This window comes from Python bivittatus, unplaced genomic scaffold (genome assembly GCF_059951505.1).
Source record: "Python bivittatus isolate LINGU-HERP-01145 unplaced genomic scaffold, Pbiv_v1 ctg000080_np1212, whole genome shotgun sequence".
NCBI lineage: Eukaryota > Metazoa > Chordata > Lepidosauria > Squamata > Pythonidae > Python > Python bivittatus.
In genome coordinates, this window is record NW_028277035.1 from 37,607,858 (window position 1) to 37,617,388 (window position 9,531).

Sequence of the window (9,531 nt, forward strand, 5' to 3'; positions counted from 1 at the left end):
ACACCCCCAATCTCCCCCCCTTCCTTCCCCCCCACTCAGATCTCTATAAATACCCACAAAAGGGTCACATTATACTGGGCACAGAGAGAACTGCTCCTGTCTGTGCTCCTGCACTCTGAAGATGCCGGTCACAAGTGCTGGCGAAACATTAGGAAACAAAACTTCAAGACCACGGCCACACAGCCCGGAAGACCCACACCAGCCAAAGTGGAAATAGATTGGGGTGGACTGCCCTGAAGGAGGAGCTGGGAGGCTGCTGACTAAACTTCTCAACAGGAGACCTGGTGCAAGCTGAAGAAGACAAATGGCAACTGTTGGCCCTTCTAACTTTGGACTATTTCATTTTTTGGAAATGAATGCAGTCTAAGAAAACGTAAATTGGGGGCAATGATGCCCTCTTAATAACAGTATTCTTGCTGTTGTGCCTTAGTGAAGTAGGTAAAGTTAGTACAAAGGTGCATAGGCTGTCTGAGCACTCCCTTCCTAAATTATGTGGAAAGATGCCACAGGGATGAGCTAAAGCAGTTAAACAGCTGCTCAAGGGCTTGGAATAGGATACCCCACCTGGTGGACAGAAAGTAGAAGTGCATTTTGATCTGATTGTGAACAAATTATTCCTCTCTAACTCTAATACTATCTCCATCCAGTGGAGTCCACCTGCCCTGTGCAGTCAACCCACTGAGCCAGTGTGGTCTAGTGGTTAAAATGTTAGTGGTTAAAGTGTTGTACTGTACTATGAATGGGAATACCTAAGTTCTAGTCCACCGTTGACCGCGGACATTCTCTGGGTGACTTTGGGCCAATCCTTCTCTCTTAGCTCAATCTACCTTAGAGGGTTGCTGTGTGGAAATACAGAAGATGGAAGTGTTATATCTTGAAGTTCTAAATGACAGGAAGGGTATAAGTCTAATAAATACAAATATGTCACTAAGGAGGGGGTGCTTAGGAGTCCACCACCAGAAAAGGTTGGTGGTGGAGGGGCCAAGAGGCAGTCCTTCTCAGTGGTGTGCCTGATCCTGTGAAATAGGAGGAGGTTGGACTTGCCCACATCCTGCTCCCTTTTAGGAAGGCAGTACATTTATTTTATTACTTTTTATTTTATTTTATTCCAAAGGTAATGTGCAATTCTCTTTTTATGGCAGTAGGAAACAAGAACTGTCCACAGCAAAGGAGAATTTCAGTAAATCAGTGTATGGGGAACAGTAGGAATCATTTTAAATAACTGAGTGGAAAAAAGTGCCTTCAGCAATTGTGCAGAAGAGCAAGTTTAGCAGGTGTAACATGCCCAACTCGTAACATCTGCAGAATTTCTCTCTTCTACACAGTAATTGAAGATGCAGGGCCCCAGTTCTCTTTGGTAGCTACCCAACCAATTGAAACAACATCTGAACAGTTTGAAAGCTGCATGCTACTCTAAGTATGATAATAGGTAATAAGAACCAGAGCTGGTCCATTTTCTTTGAGTCACAAATAGCAAAGAAAACGGTTAAGTGGATTGCAAGGTCTTGACTGAGATTGCAGGAACAGAAACAGCATGTAACTGTCATCTTTTGATCTGCACTTCACAAACTGCCTCAGTCAAAATGATTAAAACAGGAAACAGGAAGTGGGCACTTGAAATGTTCCTTTCAAGAGGCAGACACCTGCCTTGTCAGTATAAGAGTTTAGGTGATGGAGGGTTTTTTTAACTACTTGTGTGGGATAAATGATTAAATAATGGTTAGCTGTTATGACTAGAGGTCTGTGTCATCCAGATTAGAAGAAACACCATAAATTGCATCATAAATTGCCCTTGGTGCATTTCAATGTCATTTCCATTGTTGGGACTGCAATTTTATTGAGCCATACACCAGACAATCTGACTGCCAGGGAGATTAGATAACTTTTCACCAGTATGTGGAAAACATGTCAATGGATGTATTATGAGAAAAGTTATATGAGAGTATTATGTTTCCAGATCCCAAGTTTCTAGTGTTCATTTGAACCATAGCATTTCTTGGAAGGTGTAGAGAAGTTCTTCCACGCACCAGTATTATGATCTTTTTCCCTGTGTGTTGCAGCAATGTCTGTAGCCAGTTTAGGACCATAGAATTCTCATAAGGACAGCAGGTGGCTGCGAGAAGCCAACCTTGGCTGGTCTTGAAAAAGCTAGGCAGGGTCAGACCTGTTGTGTATTTAGAAGTGACCAGCAGGAAATCCAGGGCTGCAGACAAGACTCAGAAATATATCCCAGAAGAAGGCAATGGCAAGTCACTTCCATAAAAATGTACCAAAAAAACTGCACAGATGTGTCTATGCAGTCATCAGAGTCAGGTTTTATCTAGCCCCATACAGGAGAGCAGGTAGTAAAGTAGACCTCTTGGCTAAAGCTCCAGATGATTCTGCTGACTAAAATCTTTCATCTGAGACAGTGCTGTGTAGACTGAACCGTTACTCCGGCATGAATGTAGCTGCTCTCATGAAAGCCATTGACCCCAGCACCCACCCACCCACCCAGTCACACCTAAGCCAGGAATTCATTCCCATAGAAGGTACATTTCTCTCCCTCTCTCTGTATCATCAGAAGAGGAGTTAAGATTCACTCCTTCAATCAGATCATGTTTTTAACAAGTTGTTTATTTTGTATCTGTGTGTGCATTTTAACTGTATTTCAACTGTTTGCTTTAGTTCGTTCTTATCGTCTTCAGCCACTTTGTTTTGATGGAAAGATGGGATATAATACTACTGGTTTACTTGTACCCTTGCTGTAAGAATATAAAATAATACTTCTTGATATGAGGATTTCAAATAGATTATTTATATTATGCTCACTGAGAATATGAACATATTATGTGAATTGTTTTCAGACATGTGCTTCTCTCTTCATGCATTATTATACACTGCAAAAATATCTGGTGCTGGATGGACATCCTCCTCTTCCTCATTAAATATATAGCCTGCTTTTCTGCTTAATCAAGTACCCAAGAGGGGTTAGTACAATAAAGCAAAATGCAAATTATGAAACAAGAGAATAAACTCAGTATAACTAAAGTTTACAAAACAGACGGGTTTTTGCCATTTTGTTAAGCAGTGGGAGAGTGAGGGCCAAAGGCACCTTCTTGGAAGAACGTTCCATAGCTTGTGACTTCCACAAGACAAAGCCCTCTTCAGTGTACCAGATAGACCTCTTTCTGGCAGTGGGGACATCTTCAGAAGGGCCTCCTGCTGATTTAAGAAACTTGGAAAAGTCCATAAAGGAGAGGTTGTCCCTCAGATCCTCAAGCCTTAAGTCATTTAGGGCTTTAAAAGTCACCACCAACACTTGAAACTGTATCTGGTAGTCAGTTGGCAGCCAGAATAGATCTTCCTATACAGGCATCATGTGATTTCTCTACCTTGCACAAGTTAGCAGCCTGCCTACTGCATTTTGAACCAATTGCAAATGTTCCCAGAACATTTCAAGGATAGTCACACGTAGTAGTTGCAGTAGTCAAGATGGGAGATTAATGTTATGTTATTTATTTATTTAAAAGCTGCCTCAGTCACAGGAGAAACTCTAAGCAATTGTAAGCAAGGCATGGATAATTTGCCAAGTTCAATCTCATCAGGAAGAGTTACATTTGGCATTCAGGACATAGCACTATAAAGGGCTAGCGTTAGGGTGAGATTATGCTCCAATCCACAGCTTCAACCTGCAAATCCACTGAGCCCTGAAAATCAAGGAACGCTCCCAAACTGAATGCATTTTTTCAGGGGAAGTGCAGTGTCATCCAAAACAGGCTTCACCTCAATCCCTGACTGCAGTTTTTACCCGGCTTGCCTAAATCCTCATCTCCTGCAGTGCTCACATGGCTCCTTGTCCCGCCTGCTTTGAGGCAAAAAATAAACATTCAGTATTAAACGTGGGAAGCTGGCATGCTGCAAAGCGAAATGCCAACCTCCAACAAATCCTATAGGCTTTCTGAAGAAACAGAAATGTTGTGCGGCTGCAGCCCAGTGCTTATTTATTTATTAAATGTAGATAGCTGCCTCTCTCACATCTGGAAGAGTGCCATCTGCCCAGGAAAAAAGAGCAAAAATAAAGAAGGGAAAATCCTACAGGAGAGAGGATAGAAGGGATGGCAAGTAATTTACTGCAATACTTTATAACCAGCTATATCCCCTCTAGAGCCATTTGGGGAATGGGTAAGCCCCTAGCAACCACATTATAAGAGTGCCCAGAACTAAGTATTCCAAACGTTCTCACCAACCCCAAAAGTTGGGGACTTATGGCCTTAAGCCATAAAGTCTGATTTTGACTTCTGTGAACTTAGCTATTGTGATCTGCACTGTGCCGTTTGTAAACCCAATCAGTAGTGACTTATTCAATAAACTATGATTAAACAAGCCAAAGCTCTGTGCAAGGAGTAACCAAAAGCTGTATCAAGCCAGCCAGCAGGGACTCAGTATGGCAAGTAGTTGTGAAATGTGTGAGCAAATGCAGTGGCGGAATATTCTTGAGCTGTTTAACACTCTGTTCTGTTTTGACGACTCTAACCCCAAGATATGTCTGACCAGCCTTGCAAGCCTCCCCCCCGCCCCTTGAATTTCTCAGAGCTAAGAGGGAGCAAGAAATCAATCTGCTAGATGACTTACACTTTCTGCCCTATTGCTACCAACTCAGCAAGAGCAGATCATGGATAACTGGGAGGGAAAGTCCTGTTGGAGCGTTACTATTTATTACTATCCTTAAGCCTTTGCAAAGGATAATGAAAGCAGTTGTCATTGCCTGCCTGGTGTGAAGCAGCAATATGTTCCATGAACACATCTTTTGTCACAATCCCCTCCAAACTCTTGCATACACAGTGATATACACACTCAGCCTGTTCTTATGGTGGATTGCTAAATAAGGATGTTGCAAATACAGGCTTGCTAAAAATAGGCAAGTGCTCTGGTGCTCTCTTTGACCTACTAGACATGTTCCTTTTGTGCAGCCAATGAACGCAGTTCTAAGTTGCACTCTGGGTAATTCTTTGATTCCCAAATAGAGGCATACTCTCCTCTTTCTGATCTTGTTGCTCTTGTTGCTTAATCATAATTGTAGGCTTTACTGTTCTATCTCATCCAACAAGAATAATAAGCCATGAAAAACTAGCGCTCTTCCGTATGTGAGATGCACAGCATTACAAGGAATAGCCAAGAGCCTCTTCATTAGCAAATGGATTGTGGCTACGTATTAACTTGGCAAGTACTCTGGGCTGTTGCTCTTATTTTATGGGAAAAATTAATCTTACATGACACTGTTTGCTATGGTAAGATAAGTCTGCAAGCTTGTGGTCTACCAAACTGAAAACATCCTCTGAGCACTAATGGAGCCATGCCAGATAATGGACAACCTTTCGGTTTTACAGTCCTGGGGCAAGCTGTAATTTCCATCCCACCACCAGATTTATCAAATCATAAATGGAAGTCACAAGTTGTGCTCTGATCAAAACCAATAATATTTCATTTACTTAATATGTTTCTATACCTCTTCTATTCAACTGCATCCCAAAGAGATTTGAAAAAACACTGTTAGCATGTTATTGTTTTAATCTTAGTAGAAATTTAGAGATGTGAAGGCTTAGAAACAGAAGTTCAGACAGGGAACAGTATTTTTTCTAAATAGTGGAATGAATAGGAACTTTGGTAAAATTTAAAGAAAGGCCTCGTACAGATTATTCCTTCTTTTTGAGAAAGTAGTGGCAGGCTCTGTAAAATGGGCTTTACAATAGGTTTAGCAGTATTTTATTCTTACAAAAGCATTTCCCACCAGTATACATTCCTTTTATAATGTAGATATGTACAGCTCAAACCCCATACTCTTAGACAAGAGAGAACACAACCGCACATGGGTTTTGTTCTCCTGCTGCCTGTGTTTAACAGCTGAGCTAATTCACTTTTGACTCAGCTAGAATGTAACCAGGAAAAAAAAAGTGGATATTTATAATTCACAACAATGAAGGCTTGCCAAGCTTATGGGCAATCTGTTTTCTCATTGGTGGGAACTCTTGCTTGCTCTCTGGTTTAACTTGAAGTAACATTCTCATCTCAGGACCATAAATAGGAAAGGTGGCTTGCCAGATTCACAGGTCCTCCATCTCGGCAGCAGCTCAGAAGCTTTTGGCATATAATTAGTCAAAGGGACACCACCCTACTAATAATACTTTAGAACACCCTCTGAGATTGCTTTGAGCCATTTTGCCTCTTTGAAAATTAATGCTAGCATTCCACAAACATAGCAACTCAGACAAAGGGAACTAGAGAAAAACTGAGAAAAGTTCTGTTTTTCCCCTTCTCTCTAGCAGGCGACTAACCCAGCAAAAAGCCCCGGTTGTGTGGGTTTTTCCCCTCCAAGCAATTTATTTCTGGATACAAAGTGCTAGCAACATATTTTCCCACCTTTTTGTATGGAATAGAGGTGAAAAGATTTTGATTGTTGAAAATTCAATTCTATCATACAACCCCAGACAAACATCAGTGTGTTGTTCTTAGTCCCTGCCTGTAGGTATCACTTAAAACTTACGTTTTCCTCCCCCCCCCCCGATTTCAGTCAACTCTACAGCCTACAACTATTGTTAGAGGGTCTTCAGAAAGTTATTAGCTGCAAAATTAATGACTTGATGTCATGCCGCCTTCACAGCTCTCCCTAGGTTTGTTAGTGCCAAAGGAATGGAGGCTCAGAAGTCAGACAACTTAATTCCTTACAAACGGGTATGGATAATAACATTCTCAAAACAAACCCTTTACTTAAGAGTGAAGAAGTCTTACCCTATGATTTGAAGACCCAGTAACTGAAAAGGAAAAGAGAGTTTCATTCATTATATTCTATTTAAAGCATGTCAGAACACAAACATGCATAAAGATAGAGCATATTAAATGAATCAAGCCAATATCTAAAGATGGCCTTCATTCCCAGGATTAATCTCTTCTTCACTTGTCCAGCACACTACCCATTTTATTTATTTTTGAGCTCACCAAAACAAATGAGCTACCACTTCACTTCTTCATCATCAGCCATGCCCTTTGGCCCCCTTCACATCATACCAGATTGCTCCTGATTTAGAGGCGCAGCTACCCACGGGCAATGCCACAGGTCACAAGCCAAAACGTGTGCCATCAGAGTTCCTGCAGATTATGTGCAGCTGTCATTTGCAGACGCTAATGTTCATAAAGATATCTCTTCAAATGTATATCACTTTTAAAGAAATCCTTATTTTTCCATCTCCATTTTCTCACTAGAGGAAGGATGGTGGCGAATCCAGAGCTGAAGCAGTGTTTTCTTAACTAAACAGAGGGCATGATCACTTGCAAGAACGTTGGATTTTTGGAAATCAGAATACTCCACTGTTAAAGAAAACTGACTCAACTGTCTTTTCAGTAAGAAAATACTTGTAAGTTCATGGAGTGGAGCTGGGAACTCTTCTGATTATTCTGAAATAGCATCATTACTAAGCAGGTATGTTAGTGCTCCTCTTATTTATTTATTTTTTAATTTATCATATTTTCTCTGTCATTTTGACTATTTTGGGGGGAAATTGTTTTTAGGAATTATTGACATTTGTAATTGTGTTTTCTTTCTCATACTATGATTTTAAAACACTCTTTTATAGGTATGTAAAGTGTTTATCAATACTTTATATACCTTTATACTTTTATTTCTCGGTTTTAGTTGCAGCCAACATTAGTGCTGTTTCTGGAAGCCTCATAGACATCCACTTAAAGTGTATCCTACCCTTTAGGCAAGTTACTTATTATTATAAATAATGTATTGGTTATCTATCAGGAGTGGAGAATATTATCTATTGCAGGCACCAGAAAGTTATAAGCTGCTAATATTTTTATTAATACTGGATCCATTGTTATTTCACTGCAGAAGTTTTTCCTCACTTATGAAGAAAACATTCCTTAAATGAGTACAAAACAATCTCTTCCTGCATTAAGCCCCTTCCTTCACTATGTTTATAGTCATGGTGGCTAGAAATATATGTATTTCCAGTAATGATTTTAGTATGATAAGGGTGTTGTTGAAAAAAAGAAAATTTTGGATGGGTGCAGTCATCTTTACCTCAGATTCAGCCTGTTTGGTTCTATCATTACAGTATTGTTACCTAGGACTATAAAAATAGGCAAGATGGAGCTGAGCCAGTGAAATGGGCGTAATACCGTAATCATATTTCACATCTCAAGTGTAGCTAGGAGAGCCTTTCTAGTGTTTCTCCAGGAAATGGTTCCTGAATCAAAACGATGATGTCTTACGAGGAATCCCACTTCCATTTTCCAGAAATAAAACTGGAAACATCAACTTTCACTGAAGTAGATAAAATGATGATTGCACACTTTTTTCCTGAGAAAAAGGAGGGTGAAGCAAAACCATAAAGCCCATGTGATGTAGTAGTTAAGGGGTTGGACTAGGACTGAGGAGACAGGTTAATGTCCATCCTTAATTAGGCATACCATACCTCCCAGTTTGACAGCGATTGTCCTGGTTTTGCACTCCAGGCTGGACTTCCTGACCAGTTTACAAAACAGTCCCAGAAAGTAGGGTTGTATAGACCCACATGAGGAAAATATGGGCTCAATTATCTGTCACAAATGGTTAAACTTGTGCTCTTTCTTTGCTTAGGGAATGCGGCTTTAGACATCAGTCCAGACTTGATCCTCTTTTGCCTGAGCATGGTCGGAAAGAGCACTAAAGCTGCGCTTCCAAGTATATATACGCAGAAGCCTGCTGATCATGGCCTATGCACTGGTTTAATTGTATATGAAACTCACTGGATGACTATGGGCTGATGACAGTCTCTCAGCTCCCATAGGTTGTTGTGGGAATAACATCAAGCAGGTGCCTGTATAAGGTGCCTTGAGTTCCTGCAGAAAGGGTGGAATGCAAATTTAATAAATAATAAAATAATCGTAGGGAACAGTTCTCTGTGCGGTCATCATTCAGTGCTCAAGAAGGTCCTCCGCTGGGTCAGCCATCAGACAAAGTGGAGCCAATCTCCCTGCCAGCTCTTTTAGGCAAGAAGAAAGTTTTTGCTGCAGTGTTCAGTGTTCAGTCTGGCAGATCCAAGAATTTACATGCTAGCCAGCTAGGCCCAATGGAGGCTTAACCTCTTCCCCAGACTCAAGTCCTACATGGATGGCAAGAGAGTCCCTTGAGGAGGGGACAGGGGGCAAATGAAAACACATTGCAATGGGGTTATCTGCAATTTATATACTCCCATCAGATGCCATGGATATTTGTGACAGACATTGCTGCACTAGGGTAACAGGAGTTGTAGTTTAACAGGTCCCAAAGCCATCAGATAAGGAATGCTGAGTTTAGCAGTTTTACTCACATGAAATATGCAGTTCAGACTGGTATTTCAGAGGAGTTGCTGTTTAACTGGTCCCAAAGTGATCAGATATGGAATGCTGAGTTTAGCAGTTTTACACAGCTGAAAGACGAAGTTCAGACTGATTTTACCCTCATAAAGTATTATTCATGCATGCTTTACTTAAGTTGCATCCAACTCTTTGGTGAAATGTGAGTGC

At 40.8% G+C, this 9,531-nt stretch overlaps 1 long non-coding RNA gene across 1 annotated transcript; it reads left to right on the forward strand.

Annotated features, from left to right (window-relative positions):
• Nucleotides 1-4,926: 4,926 nt before the first annotated feature.
• On the forward strand, nt 4,927-9,528 carry LOC148216669 (uncharacterized). The gene is made up of 3 exons (XR_015794793.1): nt 4,927-5,202; nt 7,240-7,456; nt 8,624-9,528. It is a non-coding gene; the product is annotated as an uncharacterized LOC148216669 (long non-coding RNA).
• Nucleotides 9,529-9,531: the final 3 nt, after the last annotated feature.